This window comes from Chenopodium album, chromosome 6 (assembly GCF_948465745.1).
Source record: "Chenopodium album chromosome 6, dcCheAlbu1.1, whole genome shotgun sequence".
NCBI classification, from domain to species: Eukaryota; Viridiplantae; Streptophyta; class Magnoliopsida; order Caryophyllales; family Amaranthaceae; genus Chenopodium; species Chenopodium album.
This window is the reverse complement of record NC_137839.1, coordinates 17,489,732-17,508,819: the sequence shown is the minus strand read 5'-3', so window position 1 is coordinate 17,508,819 and position 19,088 is coordinate 17,489,732. Positions and strand designations below refer to the sequence as shown.

General features: G+C 36.7%; 1 non-coding gene across 1 annotated transcript; it reads right to left on the bottom strand.

The window, feature by feature from the left end:
- Window positions 1-18,675: 18,675 nt before the first annotated feature.
- On the bottom strand, window positions 18,676-18,782 carry LOC145637548 (small nucleolar RNA R71). The gene has a single exon (XR_014114320.1). It is a non-coding gene; the product is annotated as a small nucleolar RNA R71 (small nucleolar RNA).
- Between the last annotated feature and the right edge of the window lie 306 nt (window positions 18,783-19,088).

Genomic DNA, 19,088 nt, shown 5'->3' with positions numbered 1-19,088 from the left:
TATTTGTTATGCTTTTGTGATATTATTTATTGCGAGTGGGTCCTTGGCCCGGGTTTGTTTCCGCGGTGAGTCGGACTCACCAAACCCCAACACAAAACTCATTGAAGTTCCTGCTAAGTACATCAGGAAACCAGAAAAAGAGAAGGCCCTCTACAAACAAGTCAAGAAGCGAAATTAAGAAAACATGGAGACCCAACCTACGAGGCTTCACTAAGTACAACGAAGGGGCTTCTGAGCTGGGGTCTAGGCGTAAGGAGGGAGTTCCCATCGTAGGGGATTCTTCTCCTTAGATGCCCATGGCCCTTTAAAAGCCTAGGACTTTACACTTGTTATGGTGTATTAGGATTTGAATTCCTAACTGTTTGGGGGACCTTGAATTAGAACTGATCTTGTCATCACACTTTCTTATAAGAAACAAGTAGGGAGTCGCCAATGAGTTTTAGGAAAACTTATAAACCTCGTTCATGTCTTTCTCTCATGTAGATTTCATGGGATAATTAGCACGAATCGTAAGTTTACCCATGCCCAAATTGGTCTACTTAAACTAGAAATAAGTTAGGGAGCGAGGGTACTAAAATAACGTTCCCTTTGGAGGGGAATTGCTATTCTAGCCCTAGTGCGGCCTCTACTAGCTCTTCCTTTTCCACAATTTCATAACCAAACAATATATGCAACGCGATACCTAAAGACTAAGTTAGTTAATTTTATATACACGCATCAATCATGTAGGAATTACATTGCGAAAGTCGTTATTCTTATTTAATCAAATTCGTGAGAAGAACAAGAAATAAACAATATTCGCCTTGTCTTAAGTGATAAAACAACAATTAATTATTCGAATTCTAGTCTTGATTAACGAAAGAGTACTATGTGAATTAATTAATTAAAAGTTTGTTTAAGTGATCAAATAACACTAATTAATCAATTAAAGTTTTCCTAAAAAAAAATCAATTAAAGTTATTTAAACAATAAAAAGAAGTTTGATTTATCTAAGTGCTCAAGAAACTAATTGTTCTTCTTTTATGCTAAATCTCTGTCTTATGCGTTTATGGACTTTCTTTCTTCTTCGTACCTTCAAGAGCTTCAATGGATGGATTAGGGTTGAAGAGTAGTTGGGAAGAAAGAGGAAAAAGTAGTATGATAATGTAGACACCCAAATGTGTCTCCCCAAAACCAAACCCAGTGATGAATACCTTTCGCGTTGAATGATATTCGAATGAAGTGAAAGTGTGAAAAGTCTAGTGTTGCGGTTAGTTTTTATTAAAAATCCTTCTTTCTGTTTTCGAAAACCTGCTCTATTTATGAAAATACCCGGTCCAGTTTAGTTTGGTCCATGATAAGGGTCCAATAATAGTGTAGTTGGATCGAGCTCGAAAAGAGTTTTCCAACGATATATTATAACTCCAATTCTGATGAATAATGAGGAAGTTATGGCCAAAATATACTAAACTAGGCCCGATTTTTAACTTATATACGGCCCAATGATCTAGAGGAGGGCTTAATATTAATTATCATTCTTAAAGCAATTAGGATGGATTATAATCTTCTAGAATGTTCTAGAAGGTTCTCTTAAATCCTAATGGAATTAGGATTGATAATTATGTTTTAGAGTTTTACTTGGAAGTGGATTCCGTGTGGAAACGTGGCTTTTGATAAATGCATTGCCTGGCGCCAAGTTCGTCTGGCGACAGAATTGATTTTATTCCGTGTGGAATTCGATCTATTTTTTATCGGTTTCCAAACTATTTTCTTATAAATAGGGTCCTTGATCCTCCGTTTTCAATAACCAGAATAACCAGAATTCTCTAATTCTTCTCTCTCTCTTGAGAAATAGCTTTCTTTCTCCCTCTTGTTTTTATAGCCTATCCTTTTCAAAATACACCATACCGCACTCATTATCACTCAACACACCTAGTCCAATTCAAAGTTGTCTTTGCCCTAGACGTGAAAGGTTGATTTTTGAATTATTTCATGTTATTTGTTAATTTGCTCTAGTTTCCTTCCCTTTGGACGCCATCATACTTAAGTGTATGATCATAGTGGGGTTCAAGTTTTGGATAACGCTTGAAATATTCCCAACAGATAGTAAGAGAACTTGAGAGATGAGGGTTTAAGAATGTTAGGGTTTAGAATTCTGATTTTTCTGTCCGTTTTGAGCTGAACTAAGACCCCTTTCTATAGACGTAGAAATCTAGGTTTAGGGTTTTAGAGCCGCGATGTCAAGTGGCGCGCCAAACTCTCTAACTCGCACTGGGTGCCGCGTGCATCTCAATGAGTCGCACGCACGCAACTTATTGAGTTGCGCTGGTTTGCGGTTAGCCTTATACGAAAACGCATTTTAAAAACTTCCATAACTTTTGATTGCGGAGTCGAATTAATGTGTGTGAGAAATCATTGAAAAGCTCTGAATGTCTATTTTCCAATGCCGTTAGAATTAGGTTAAAATATAAGATGGATCAAACGTAATGGCTGTTGGAGTGCAAGGGTGTCAGTTTTAGGACCCGGCTTAGTGTTTTGATTATAACTTCTTCGTTTTGGCTCAGAATTGGGCTTATAATATACCGTTGGAAAGCCCTTTGAAAGGGATATCCATCTGTATAGGCCTTGTACTGTAATTTTATGGTTGGTTTATCTGTTTGGCTTGTTTTCAACAATGTCGGTTCCATTGGATCCAATCATTGCATTGGACGCATTTGGGTCCGTTATTAATCAAGTTTAAACATGTATGAACACGTTTTAGGCCTAATTATTAATCGGAAAAAGCTCTAAGATAACTTGGTCTCAAATATGGTTTTAACTTACTTCATAATACTTTTCGTAGTCCATAAACACTTCAACTTTGATCTAGCATGAAGACCGGATTTTTGTAACATCAATCGCACTTCCTTTAGCGACAAGAGGCCAAAAGTATGTGTCTACAGTAAGCCCCCTGTTTGATCGAGTCTAGAATAGACGATGATCAAAGTAGTCAAGAAACAAATCCGAGACTCATTCTGTGAAGTTCCTTAAGAATAGAGAATCTTTGAGATATGTTAAGGATGTCGAAACGATTCTTGGTTCGCTAAGTGTTTGAAACAAGTAGCTATTGAGGCTAGAAAAAGTTATTTCTAGTCTTAACGCGCTAAAGAATCTAGATTGATCCTTTGCATTTGTAGAACGATTTTACAAGTAAAGGTGTTCTGGGTGATGTCAAATCATGAGAAGAGATCGATTTAAAAAGGAGTAAAGGGGATGATTGCCTCTCAATCATGTCATCGTTGGTCTAAAGTCCCTCGATATGTCATTGAAACTTTAGCCTAACTTTTACAAAGTAAAAGATCAAAAAAGGTGTTTTCGGCGTTCGAGCCGGAATAAAGTTCTTGACGATTCTCTCGTCAAAACGCGATACTCAATGTCCACAAGATAGAAATATATGTCTCAGGACTGAGGGCATACATCCAAATCCAGTGAGAGAGTAGAAAGTCAGCAACTCCCTCAGTAGTTTTATCCACAAGATGAGTACACGTGTCTTAGGACTGGGGGCACGTGACTACATAGGTGCAACATCGTCTCGTCGCTCTTTATACAGGGGGTGGACGGACACCCTAACTATCCGGTAAGCCAGTAAGCTCACTAACTACCGTATTTTCTTCCAATCAAGAAGTGTCTGTTCCTGATGCTTCGGCGCACCTGTCGACTCGTGAGCTAACGCCTAAAGTATGTAATTCTCTACATTTTAGTTCCGAGAGGTAGATCTCGCAATTTCTAGGGAAGAAGTAAAATTTCATGCAACAACTACGCCATACAATTTTGATGCGCCTTGCATTTTTACGCTGCATGATGACGCCTTCCGTTTTGCTCTGGACGTGAAAAAAGAAGAAAAGCCGGACATTTATAACGTCAGTACAGTAAAATGACAAACCTGTTTATTGGAGCTTTTACTTAAAGCACCACTACGGAACGTCTTAAGACACATTTACGAAAAACGTTCAAAACGTATGCTTAGGAAGGCACAAAGCACGGTGTGCATGCAAGATGATGCAAAAAACTAACAAAGAAGAAAACAAACTACGAAATGCAAAGCAAATTAAAAGATTTTGATAATTTGTGCGCCATTACGTCTAAGAACGAACAAAAACCGTTGAAAAAAGATCAAACGGATCAAAATCTGGATACCGGTCATTTTAGTGACCAGCATTTGCGCGCAACTCAGTAGGTCGCGCTGGCCAGGCGCGCGCATCATTCTGAGTTGCGCTGGACTGTCACGCGCAACTAATTTAGTTGCGCGTGACACTTATTTCAGCAAAAAGAAATCGCTGAACACCGATTTTCATTTTGCCTTCTCTCTCTTCCCTTTTCGCCATTTTCGAACATTTCTCTCTCTAAAAAGCTTGATTTTTTGCAATTTTCAAAGCTAAGGGAAGTATATCTCGCTCTCAATTCATATTTTCCATAATCCAATGTAAGTTTTTTGCTTAAATTTGTTAGTTCTTGGCTGGCATTGAGCGATTTTCGAACCGTAAAACCCCAAATTTCGAATATGAGGGTTTTTAATTCGGTCCATTATTCTTGAAATTGTTTGCTCCATGTTGTTATGCTATGTTTAAGGAGTGTTTTGCAACAAATTTCAAGAAAAATGGTTAAGTATTGAACCTTGCATGAGCATTTCTTCGTTTAAGTATGTTCTTGCTATTTTTCCTTCGAATTTAGTTCGAATATGTTGTTTTACTTGCTCATTTTGGTTATAATTGTTGATTATGAAGTGAATTATAGTATTGGAGCTAATATTACTTTCATAAATTATGTTTTAAAATTTTTTAAATTGGAAAAAAATGGCGCGAAGTGTACTCTTAGCTTTTTTTTGCCATGTTCAAACTTCAAAATTGATTTGTAGACGATAATTGTATTGGTGTTACTATTATTCGCCTAAGAGTAGCTGATTCTTTGAGATTTTAGAATATAATCCCTTGAATGCTTAGTTGAAACTGGTATAGGATGGCTCTTGTGGGTGTTAGAAGCCCCTGTTTACTGTGTTTAACTACAGATGTCATAGCCCCAAAGTATGGGTTACATTCGACTGGTTTTCCTGAATTTGTTTGTGTGTCGTTGTTTTATATTGCAACAAATTTCATGCAAAGTTGTAAAGTATTGATCCTGTATGAGCATGTCAAGCATATATGTGTTTTCTTTTGTTCATTCTAATTTTGACTTTGTGCTTGAACTTTATTTCTCTTTTTTTTTTTTTGCTCACATAGACTATACTTGTTAATTTTAATGTAAATTGAAGTGCTTAAAACAACAATTATGCATTAAAATTATAAATCAAATTTTGAAGTTTTGTAATAGCATGAATTGGTTCTTGTGACTCATGTTTTTTTTTCATGCGTAAGTTGCAAAATTGGTTTTAGCAATAATAAAAAATAACCGATGGTTATTATTATTCTTGTATGAAACTGTGATCTCAAGATTTGCACAAAACTAGTTAATTTGGGAAATTCTTGAAGACATCATCGAACTAGAGTAGTTTGGCTATACTTCAGGCTTTTGAGCCCCCATTTTATGTTTTCAAATATTGTAGCCCCCAATGTTGGGTGACTTAGATGACTGGTTTGTTTTTTTAAAAAAAGAAAATTGGACCCTTTCATATTGCTTGAAATGGGTCTAGAAATCCCATGTTTTGTCTGATTGTTACGACAACTAGGATCTTTGAAACGTTTAAACGAGTGTGTTAAAAATCGTTTCCGACCATTCATAATTTTAAGAAATGAAATTCGCTAAGTCTAGTAACATTGGTTGTTCGTCAAAACAAGTAAGAGGAAAAATGAAATGTTGTTCAATTTTTTTTTTTTTTTTGCTCTATTCTTACTACTTTTGGATTCTTTCTTTTGTGTTCAAATTTTGTTACCGTTTTGAAGCTCAAGAAAGTAGATGTTGTCCTCCGTGCGAAATTTCTAGTGTGTGCAATAATGGAGAATAATTTAAAACGAAGACTCCTCAATTTATAATTTAGGAGCCTTTTGTTTACATTCTAACTCATGAAATTGTTTGTCTTATGTTAATAATGTGTCTTGATACAATTTTCATGATGAATGATTGAGTACTAATCTTTTGTATGAGCAAGTATGTTTTATGCATCATGATTTTGTTTCTTTTGCTCTACACTAGTCATACTCTCTAATCTCTAGAGTAAATTGAAGTATTGAAACAACAATTATGCACTAAGATTAGTTTTTGAAGTTGAACTTGAAAAATGGCTTGAGTACGTAACCTGTTTAATGGCCAAGTTCAGTTGCAAACTTAGTTTTCGAACAACATGATTATTAAATCATTGTGATACATTTAAAATTGTAAGGCTCGAGATCTACGTAAACCATATGTAGTTTAGGCAATTCTCGAAAGTAGCTCGAATGGCATGAATATCTCATTGTTTTTTTGTTGATATTGGAGCCCCCATGTGTCGGGTTATGCGCATTCTTGTTATTTCAAAAGTCTTGGAGCCCCCAATTTGGAGTAATTTTAGGCCATTCATATAATCATGATATTGAGATGGACCTATGTATATATCCTATTTTTGTTTTTGAGATATTTAGGATAATGACATGACTTTTGTATTTTTGTTAAAGTCATGTTCAAGATTGCAAGTTAGTTCTTTGCTTGTTTACAAACCAAAAACAATTGTGTTTAAGGTTTAGTATATCTTACCTAATGTCTAAAACGTTTGTAAAGATCATTGCGGTGATTTTATTCTCAAAGTTGATTCAGAACATCAAATATTTTCTTTGTTCTTATCAATCTTTGATTTTGGTCTTGTAGGTGGTTCGTTTACCATCCCTTAGCCAATATTCGCAGAAGAAATAAGCGAGAACAAGTTTGAGTCAAGAAGAAGTCGAATCTTAATTCATTCCTTTTGGAAATATTTATGTATATACATGTAATATCCAAACGGTTATTGAGAATCTCAAAACAAGATTTTGAAAGGAAATTTTGAATACTATTGTTCCAGGTATGGATCCAAGGGTTCTGCTGGGTTAGCTGGGTCCCGTCGACAACCTACACACGGCAGCACACGTAAATGCCCTCGGGGGCGGTTCAAGGAAACCCCCTCCGATGCCTAAGTTAGAGAATGTTTTAGAGAGAGAAAGTGTACTTAGAGAGATATAGAAAGTATAATAACTTGAGTGTCTAACCCCCAATCCGTTGTACTTTGCCCTCTATTTATAGGTGTACTATCTCCTTCGTGGAGAGTTCAGCCTGGTCAGCCCTGCGGGCTGACTCCACCGGGCTGATGAGTCCCTCCTAGCTGTTCTCTCGGCAGTGAGTGCGCTCCCTGGGGGCTGGGCGATAGTTCAGCGGAGCTATCCTGTACAACTAGCCCCTCAAGAGGTGGTATGAGGTCACTCATGCCGACTCTTTATATGCAGGTACAATCTTCTTAACTGAGCCCAGCTGGAATGAATAGCTTAGCAGGAGCTATCCCCTACAACTAGCCCCTCAAGAGATGGCGTGAGGTTTATTCATGCCAACTATTCTGAGCATGTAGCCTTACCGGCCCGTGGCTCAACGGGTCGTCCGGTGAAATTAACCTGCACACTCCTAGCCCCTCAAGTCTCTAGGTTGTTGATGCGATATGGAGACTTGGAAGGTCAGGTCCTGATCTCGGTGGCTGCGTTATCGTACCATTTGGATTTTTAAGATGGCTCTGTTTCTGAGAAATGACGAGCTTGCGGAGAGGGATTTTCAATCACTCCCGCTGAAGTCTGAGAAATGACGAGCTTGCGGACAGGAATTTCAATCACTCCCACTGAAGTCTGAGAAATGACGAGCTTGCGGAAAGGAATTTCGACGAGCTTACGGAGAGGAATTTCGATCACTCCCGCTGAAGTGCGCGTTTTTTTTTTGTTTTTTTTTTTTTTTGCGAAAACAGTGTTTGCATGAGTGGGACACGTGTTGATGATCAAGGCCGTCAGTTTGATTTTACTGAAGTGACATGGCTGTTTGGCTTTGCTTCGTGCCAAACCACCCATTTACTCCGTATTAAATTCACTGTCCCCCCTTTTTACTCATTTCTTTTAGTTATCTTACTTTTTCATCTTCCCTTCTCCATTATTTTCATTTTAAAATTTTCGCTCTTCGTTCCTCCCCTTCAGACACTCGTGTTCCTCCATTGTTGCGGTAAGTTCTTGCTTCTTTCGTCCTTGTTTTTGCCTCAATTTTCCACTATCTTTGTTTTTCTCGTCTGTGTTAGTGAAATCATCATATCCTTTCTTTGTGGGCCAAAGATGGGCCTCTTTTCGTTCGATAAATCTAGTAAGCCAAAGCTTATCAAGATTCTTAAAGTGTTGAGTATGTATGCCTTTTGATATTGCCTGTTTGTATGTATACGATTTATTTAATGTGAGCCAAAAGCAATAAAGAGATTGAAAAGAGAGCAAGATAGACGTACTTGAAAATATATTTTTTTATTAATTAATTAATGAGAGTACAAAATAAGTAGATTCGACAGCATGAATCTCTTAGTCTATCATAAAAACAAAGGAAAGAAGCAAAACAAGACCTAGGGTGCTAAATCTTGAACTGTTGACAACTTCTTGAGATCGCGTCTTCGAGCTTTGTCCGTTTCCAACGTAGGTGAAATCCTCTCTAAAAATCTAGTCCATCTATATGATTCATGGTTTCATTTATCAAGTCCCTTTCAATTGTTGTTCCCACAGTATAGACCTTTTGAAATGTGTCTAAACCAAGGTATTATAAATGGCACTTGTATGGTAAAGACATATTGTCTATGAAATTTGGGACAAGTTCATGATCCGGAGGTCTTTGTGAAAGAAGAGAAACCTTTGATCGCCACCTGGAAAAGAAGTCAATGAAGCCTTCTTCTCCCCCTTGCCTAAGCAATTCAAGATCGCGCAAGGTAGTTGTGAGCTCGATGTTATCTCCATATTGGGTTAAAAATGTTTTTACTACGTCACTCCAAGTGGAAGTTTGTTTTGCATCGAGGTTATAAAACCATGATCTAGAAGTTGGGTCCAATGAAAGAGGAAAAGTACATGCATATAGGCTTTGATCAACCCCTTTCAATGCCATAATTCCAATAAAGCTCATTAAGTGAGTCCTAGGATTGTCTGTAACCTTAAAGGTTGGCAAATCCGTAGTCAAGAACTTTTCTGGGAGAGTCTTGCCACTAGGTTGTGATGCAAGCTCATAATTGAAGTACTTAGCCCCTGGGCTAGGTCGAAGGACAAGTTTCTCCAAGGCCTCTAGCTTTTCGGCTCTTGCTTTTTCTTGCAGAATGTTTTCTTTTTCTTTCTCTGCTTTTATTTTAGCCTTTTCTGCTTTTTTATGAGCCTTTAATTGGATATCTTCTTCTCGTAGGGCCTTTAGGTTTTGGAGTTCCTGTCTAAGTTTCTCCAATGCTGCTTTGTCACCCATGATTGGACTAGTATGCGAATGTGGAATATGACCTAGTAATGTGTGTCACGAGAAATTGAGCGCGTTCACTTAAACCTTTTCTACCAAGCATTCAAACAATGAATCAAAGTCAAAAATGATTGTTTTACCTTTTTTATCCTTTAAGCAAGTTTGTTTATGAAGAATGTCAAAAAATTCACGAACAATCATTAATGGAATGTCATGATTTGTGTTAACTTCAACAAGGTAATCATCTAAGGATTTTACTTTAAATGAATTGTTTTCGAAAAAGGTAGAAGAGAAAGAGAAGAAAGTTGGATTGAAAGTGCGCATCAAATTTTTTAGAAATATTAATCGACCTGAACATACTCCTTAAAATGATCAAATATACTATAGTATTTGTTGATCATTTAGATTACAATAGAGATCAATATCATTTTTTTTTTAATTATGATTCTCATATTGCTTATATTTAAAGGATAATATATTACTATTTGCTTAAAAAGAATAATGGCCTCCGAATGTAAATCCAAGAAATAATTAAATCATTTTCTCGGTTTTATCATTTTCTCTTTTTTTTTCTTTTTCTTTTTTTTAGAGTAATATTTTTTTTTTTTTTTTTGTATCATACTCTCTTTTTTTTTATAATATTTCTTTTTTTCGTTTTATTTCTCTCTTTTTTTGTGTGAGGCAATCATCCCAAGTAAAGTTCTCGGAATTTTCTTTTTAAACTATAGAAGAGGTAAATAAATTATACTCAAGGTTGACCAATTACAACTAAAAAAATGATCAACACAAAAATAGACATGTTTAAGAATAAACATATTGATGACGTCTTATTAAGGGATGCGAACTTCTAATGACGAACGTCATCAAAATAATGTCATTAGTTTAATTATACGTAAACGAATCATCATAATCAAAAATAGTATCGCGTGCAATTTTCCGTCTTGCGCTAAGGTGGAAAGTGCAACTTCAAGAGTAGCATTTGCCACATGCTTTTTTTTTTTTTTTTGCGAAGGCGCAAAAGGAACGATAAAAACATGTTCTTGGATTTTTCGAAAAAACAAAAAAGACGATCAAAGTAAAAGTTGGACAATGTTGTTAGTCAAAGAAATATTTTTAGCACCTACTTAACGATTAACCTTGAAGCAATAGTATCGTTTTCTCCGTATGATATAGCTCGTAACGTGTCAAAGTCAACGTTGAACAGTGGGCGCGCAAGACACAGTGTTGCGCGGGGGTGCCGCGCGCAACTTCTGAACTTGCGCGTGGAGGGCGCGCGCAACTTTGACAGTTGTGGTGCCACCTGGTAGGTCCGACAATTTTTTTTTTTCTCGAACCACAATTTTTGCAAATTTTTTAAATTATATCTCTAGGTAACAAGTTGAAATTAGTTAGATTAGACACGAAGCACATATTCATGTAGTCACATAAGCACATAAAAGAACCGTTAAAGCATACAATGCCATTCTAAGGTCAAAGGCTTGGGTGTCCAAGGTACCATATCTTAAGAAACGACGCACAAATCAATCACTCAACGAGTTGACTTATGACATCGCTCTCTCAACATTTTGTTTGCGATATGGGTGGGATGATTGTTATTGATTTCAGGATAGAAGCCTAGTGTTGGCAACCCCTAGTCAATGAGCCAATCCCCAATGTTTAAGTGTGCTATACTTATGCATGATGCAATGTTGCTTGTTTGGTTGTTACTTTTATGCATAGGAAGATATTATGCGTTCAAGTCTCGCTCTCTAACTAGAGATTATCCAAGTTAATTCTCGTTACAACCCATAGGCAACTTGGTGTTGGAAACCTTGGATCATAAATATGAACTAATCATGTAACCCCTAAGTCCCCAGTGGAGTCGCCACTGTAAGGAGGGTGTTCCCATCGTAGGGGATCCTTCTCCTTAGATGCCCATGGCCCTTTAAAGCCTAGGACTTTACACTTGTTAGGGTGTATTAGGATTTGAATTCCTGACTGTTTGGGGGACCTTGAATTAGAATTGATTCTATCATACACGCTTTTTTGTAAGAAACAAGTAGGAGTCGCCAATGAGTTTTAGGAAAACCCATAAACCTCGTTCATGCCTTTCTCCCAAGTAGAGTTCAAGGGATATTTAGCATGAATCATAAGTTTACCCATGCCCAAATTGGTCTATAAACCAGAAATGCGTTCGGGAGCGAGGGTACCAAAATAATGTTCCCTTTAGAGGGGCATCGCGATCCTAGCCCTAGTGCGGCCTCTACTAGCTCTTCCTTTTGCACAATTTCATCATCAAACAACATATGCAACGTGATACCTAAAAGTATGTTAGTTGATTTTATTTACACATACCAATTCACATAGTAATTATATCGTGATGTCGTTATTCTTTATTTAATCCAATTCTAATCTTTATTTAACGCAAGATACTATGTGGAATTGATTAATTAATTATTTTAAAGGTGATCAAACAACACTCATTGATTAATTAAGGTTCTTTTAAACAAGAAAATAAATGTGATTTAACTAAGTGCTCGGGAATTTACCACATCCCTTTGCTAGATCTCTGTTTAGAACACTTATGGACTCCTTCTTGTTGGGGAACCTCCACCGTAGTAACAAAATATTGAAAGGGTGAGTGTTTAGGACAAGAGGGGCTAGGTTGCACAAGTTCACAAGTATTCTGCCAGAGTTTTAGGTTATTTTATGTGTGTTTAAGCCTCGGATTAAGGTCTTATTTATAGGGAATGATTAGGTTTAGGGTTACAAGTATTCTGCCGCATCAGGTGTCGCGCATAATTGGATGAGTTGCGCGCGGCTGTCGCGCGTGGATGTCCCGCGCAACTATTTGTCTCGGGCGCAGCTCTATGGTAAGATTCGATTTTCCAAATTTTCGAAATTCTGAATCTTTCGCGAGCGCATCTCTTAAAGTTGCGCGGAGTGTCGGATGCATCTGAATAAGTTGCGCACGACTGCCTAGCGCAATTTTGTGAGATGCGCGAGACATTTTATTGCGGCAGCTTTAATTATAACCTAGGCGTGCCTAAATCCGTCATTATTGGGTTTTAAGCACGGGCTTAATCCTAATTATGATCGGGTTTTGTTAATTGGACCTTGTATTGGCCTTGTTCTTTGTTTGGGCTAGTCTTTTGTGTTTTGTGGCTTAACCAGTTATCCATAAGTATTCTTCACTTTGATCCAACACGAAGATTGTATTATTTATCGTCATTGCACTTCCTGTCGGGACAGGAAGCCAAAAGTAGGTGTCTACAGAACGTTCTGAATCATTCTCCGTCCCTATCGCTACTTTGACTTTTGTTTTCAAAACATGCGCTTCTCGAAACTCAGTCAAAGTGGGGGCTTCTGTAGACACCCATCTGTGTCTCCCCAAAACCAAACCCCAGTGATGAATACCTTTCACGTCGAACCATAATCAAATAAAGAGAAAGTGTAAAAAATCTAGTTTTTATTAAAAATCTTTCTTTCTGTTTTCGAAAACTTGTTCTGTTTTATGAAAATAGCCAGAACAATTTGGTTTGGTCCATGATAAGGGTCCAATAATGTTGTAGTTGGATAAGGCTTAAAAAGAGCTTTCCAGCGATATATTATTGTAAGGAGGGTGTTCCCATCGTAAGGGGTCCCCTCCTTAAATGCCCATGGCCCTTTAAAAGCCTAGGACTTTACACTTGTTAGGGTGTAATAGGATTTGAATTTCTGACTGTTTGGGGGACCTTGAATTAGAATTGATTCTATCATCACGCTTATTTGTAAGAAAAAGTAGGGAGTCACCAATGAGTTTTAGGAAAACTCATAAACCTCGTTCATGCCTTTTTTCCATGTGGAGTTCATGGAATAGTTAGCACAAATCGTAAGTTTACCCATGCCCAAATTGGTCTATAAACCAAAAATGAGTTCGGGAGCGAGGGTACTAAAATAACATTCCCTTTAGAGGGGAATCACTATCCTAGCCCTAGTGCGGCCTTTACTATCTCTTCCTTGTTTACAATTTCATCACCAAACAATATATGCAACGCGATACTTAAAACTATGTTAGTTGATTTTATTTACACATACCAATTCACGTAGGAATTACATCGTAATGTAGTTATTCTTTATTTAATCAAATTCGTGAAAAGGACAAGAAAATAAACAATATTTGCCTTGGCTTAAGTGATCAACCAACAATTATTTAATTCAATTCTAATCTTTATTTAACGCAAGATACTATGTGGAATTGATTAATTAATTACTTTAAAGGTGATCAAATAACACTAATTGATTAATTAAGGTTCTTTTGAACAAGAAAAATATATGTGATTTAACTAAGTGCTCGGGAATTTACCACTTCTCTTTGTTAGATCTCCGTTTAGAACACTTATGGACTCCTTGTTGGGGAACCTCCACCGTAGTAACAAAATATCAAAGGGGTGAGTGTTTAGGACAAGAGGGGCTAGGTTGCACAAGTTTACAAGTATTCTACTAGAGTTTTTAGGTTATTTTCTATGTGTTTAAGCCTCAGTTTAAGCTCTTATTTATAGGGAATGATTAGGTTTAGGGTTACGAGCATTCTGCCGCAGCAGGTGTCGCGCGTAACTGAATGAGTTACGCTCGGCATCCCAGCGCAAGCGAATTGGTTGCGCTGCTATGGGCAGCGCAACTGTTTTTCTTGCGCGCGGCATTATGATAAGATTCGATTTTCTAATTTTTTAAAATTCTGAATCTTACACGATCGCATCTCTGGAGGTTGCGCTGGGTGTCGCGCGCAACTGATTTAGTTGCGCGCGGCAGTCCAGCGCGACTGATTGAGATGCCTGCGGCTTTTCTGCGGCAGCATTAAAATTTAACCTAGGCACTCCTAAATCTGTCATTATTGGGTTTTAAGCACGGGCTTAAGCCTAATTATGATCGGGTTTAGTAAATTGGACCTTGCTTTGGCCTTGTTCTTTGTTTGGGCTAGTCTTTTGTGTTTTATGGCTTAACACGTTATCATTAAGCATTCTTCACTTTGATCCAACACGAAGATGGTTTTATTTATCGTCATTGCACTTCCTGTCGGGACAGAAGGCCAAAAGTAGGTGTCTACAATTATCAGCCCAATTCCGATGAATATTGCAAAAGTTATTGCCAAAACACCAAATTGGGCCCGGTTTGGTTCTTACATGCGGCCCAATGATCTAGAGGAGGGCCTATTGTCAATTATCATTCCTAAAGCTATTAGGATTGATTATAGTCTTCTAGAACTATCTAGAAGGTTCTTTCAAATCCTAATGGAATTAGGATTGATAATTGTGTTTTAGAGTTTTACTTGGAACAAAATAAGTGTTTTATACGAAAATACAATTTTACCCCTAAACACGGATTCTATGACTGAATTATATTATAAAGTGGATTCCGTGTGGAAAACGTGTTGAATCTGATTGCAACGCCAAACGATGCAACGCCTGACGCCAAGTTTGTCGCCTGGGGACAAGCTCTGTCGTTGGCGACAGGTTGATGTTTTATTCCTTTTCGAACTCTAACTCTTTTCTATCGATTCCGGACTATTTTCTTATAAATAGGGTCCCTGGACCTCCGTTTTCAATCATCTACAATCACCTAATTCTCTCTATTCTCTCTCAAGCGATATAGCTTTTCTCTTTCTCTTTCTAAACCAACCCTTTTTCAAACACAATTCCGCATTCACAAGATCTCGACACACCTAGCCAAGTTTGAAGTTGCCTTCGCCGTAGACGTGAAAGGTTGATAATTTCTGAGGGTTTGGTCCCAAATCTAGTCTAAACTTTTTAACTTGAACCCCACTATGATCATACACTTAAGTATGGTGGCGTCTAAAGGGAAGAGCAAAAGAGTCGCCAACAAGTTTTAGGAACTTGTAGACCGTTCACAGGGTGAAGGTTACACCCCTTAACGATCCATGAGATTGTCAACTCCAATAGGTCTGAACCATGACTGATGTTCGGGGATGAGGGTACAAATCCAATCTAAAAGAGAAAGAACTCGCCCTATAAAATAGGCCTCTACTTTATTCTACTCGTATTCATGTGCGCTTTTTGACTAACATGCAATCATTAGGTTAACCGTAAACCTGTTTAATCTATGTTGGTTGAATATTAATGCACAAATAAACTATTATTGGCGATCAATTGAATTAAATTCATATTAGCCTAAAGCAAATTATTAATTATCTTATTAAGCGTGATTTCAAGTACAAGTTCCCTTTAAACTTGCATAAAAGGCGTGATCAAGCAATAACAGCATATATATATCAAGCAACATGATAATAAGAAATCATTATAATAAGGCATGATAAAGCTTAATAATAGCAAGATACTAGGCATGATACTCACAAGATTAATAACAAATCCTAGCATGTCACTAAACAATAAAGATCAAAGCTTTAGCCCTAACATGATACTAACATGATATTAGAAACAATAGGAAGCACCCTAAACATGATTCTAGAAAGCAATAATAACATCCTAACATGATACTAGGAATTAATCGAATCTAAACATGCTTTCTACATTACAAAAAAATAGGGAGTAAGCTAATTAAATTTCTAATAACAAAATACACGCGTTAGTAAACTTCAATAAAAAAAAATCAAATAATTAAATTAAATAATTAAAAGAAAGAGTTAAAACGTTTATACTGGATTTGGGACCAAACCCTCATAAATTTTCAACCTTTCACGTTTTGGGCGAAGGAAACTTCGAACTTGGCTAGGTGTGTCTAGATCTTGTGAATGCAGAATTGTGTTTGCAAAAGGGTTGGTTTAGAAATAGAGAGAGAAAATCAAGGAATTCTTGAAGAGAGTTGTTGATTGAAAATGGAGGTCCAGGGACCCTATTTATAAGAAAATAGTCCGGAATCTGATAGAAAAGAGTTCGAATTCCACACGGAATAAAACTACCATCCGTCGCAAGACGACAAGCTCGTCGCCAGACGCTGACTGCAGCGCCAGATGATAGAGTCTGTCGTTGGCGCTAAAACAGTTTTTTTGCGGATTTTGTTTTTATCATATCTTTTGATCCAGAAGTCCAAATAACACATTTACTATGTCGTTGGAAAGCTCTTGAAGTATAATTTCTAACCCAATTAGAATTTGACTAAAATCTTATGTAGATAAAAAGATATGGCCGAATTAGTGGGACGGTGTCAGTTTTGGATAGAGTTTTGTATTCCTTTCATATCTTTTTCGTTATAGCTCGAAATTAATATTATAATATATCATTGAAAAGATAATTTCAAGATCTATCCAACCATATAAACTTTGGATAAAGATTATGAGGCACAAAAATAATATCTGATTGTCTTTGAACATCTTTATATTCGAATAGAATTAGGACTTAAAAAAGGAAAGTTTTTATAAAAGGAAAGTTTTTATTCAATTCAAATTCCTTAATATTTTCTTTTTCAAAAAGGATATTTAAGATCTTTTAGAAAATCATAGAAGTTTCTAATTAATCCTAATTGGTTTAGGAACGGGATTTAGCCTTTGGACCCTCCACGTGATCATTGGGTCGTAGGTAAAATCTTGTCTGGGCCCAGTTTAGTATTTTGACCATAACTTCCTCATTATTCATCGGAATTGGGCTTATAATATATTGTTGTAAAGGTCTTTATAAGCCCCATACAACTACACCATTATTGGACCCTTATCATGGACCAAACTAAATTGGATTGGACGTTTTATAGATAGAGTAGATTTTCAAAAACAGAAAAAAGGTATTTTATTTAAAATAAACGCATCACTAGACTTTTCACACTTTCACTTCATTCGAAAATCATACGACATGAAAGGTATTCATCACTGGGTTTGGTTTTGGGGAGACACAATTGGGTGTCTACAGTTCTTAACTCAACTCTTTATTTCCGATTACTTTGGTATCGTAACGATTTCTTCTCCTTTAATCTCAGTTATTTATTTTATTTCTTCTATCATGCTTATTTAATCATTTTGATTAGTTTATATTTAATTATGCATGAGTAGTTTTCTTTCTAGGGTTTGTGGGGATCCATGAATAATATGAAGGGGTAATTTATTGTTGTTAATTGTCAATGCTAGATTAATTTCCTATTGATTGATTTAATGCTCTGCAACTAGATTCGCGCAGGTCTTTTATGTATGAGTTTAGCAATATTTATTTGAGATTCTAGAGATGAGAATTGATATTTAGGCTTAGTTTCAATAGGCAGGTTAATTTATAAATGGTTAAGTCGAGATTCGAGAGATGAGATTTAATACCGGTGGATTAATTCTGTGATTGTCATACTTAGTGAGAGCCCTTTATGATCTAATTAATTGTTGCATTGATGATTGATTATTATGCTTTACCCTGGAATATTGTTAATTGGTGAACCTATACCCTAGGTCTTTTATTCATTGATTTTCTCCTACTTTTATTTCTCCCTACTCATATTCTTCGTAGTATAGTTCCTTTAATTAACAACTCTTGGTTACTTAATAATTTAGATTATAACAATTAATTAGGAATAGAAAGACTTGTTTCCCTGTGGATTCGACCCTACTTCCCTATCTTCTTTAGTTCGAGGACTTAGTAATTACTTTTAATAAGGTGATACGACTTTAGCCTGTCAAAATTTGGCGTCGTTGCCAGGGAAATGGTTTTATTTTTATTCCTGATTGTTTTCGTAGTCTAAATTATTTTCTTTCGTCCCAGATAACGTAAGTTCTTTGGGACAGTCTCATATATGTCGTCTAGTTCTTTGTTTATGCCCAGGTGTTCCAGATCAGGTTACATTCCATTCGATCCTGAGATCGAGCGCTCTTTCCATAGACAAAAGAATTTATACAGACAAATACTGGCGAGTTCTGGGGGTGATATTCCTAGAGACCCTCCACCTTATTCTAGTGATTCAGAAGTTTCATCAGAGTCGAAACTAGAGATGACGGTAGAACCACCTAAAAAGCTCTGCGATTATTCGCAGCCGTCTCTGGCGGATTTTCCCCACCTTTCTCCTATTCTAGATCTCGAGGGAGTACAGTTCGAGATCAAGCCTCAGTTTATCACGATGATAGAAATGAAGCAATTTAGTGGAGCTAAGGGTGAGGACCCAAATCTTCACATTGCCGACTACTGTAAATATTGCAATACTACAAGGCAAACTAGGGTCACACAAGACCAAATAAGGGAGATTCTTTTTCCTTTCTCTTTATGTGGAAAAGAAAAATTATGGTTTAATGGCTTAAATAGCACAGCAGTTGGCATTACTAACTGGGAGACTCTTGTGTTAAATATCTATAACAAATATTACCCTGTAGAGAGGACAACTCTATTGAGAAGTGCGATTCAAAATTTTGCCCAAGAGCCAGATGAAACGTTATATGAGGCTTGTGAAAGATTTAAAGATCCGTAGAGAGAGTGCCCCCATCACAATTTAGCACAATGGCAGTTGATACAGGCTTTCTACAATGGGATTGGAAATTCCTCTAGAATAATTTTGGATTCTGCAGTTAGTGGGAGATTTATTAACTTGAATGTTGATGATGCAAGATAGGTTATTGAAGATATGGCAATTCACGATTCCCAATACGGGAATCCTACAGGTTTTGCAAATAAAGGAAAACACCAAGTTGATTTAGTATCCTTTTTGCAAGCTCAACTAACCTCTATTTGTCAGAAATTAGATAATCTCAATACTGCTAATTCTAATGTTGCTAATGTTTCTGCAATTAATAATAATGC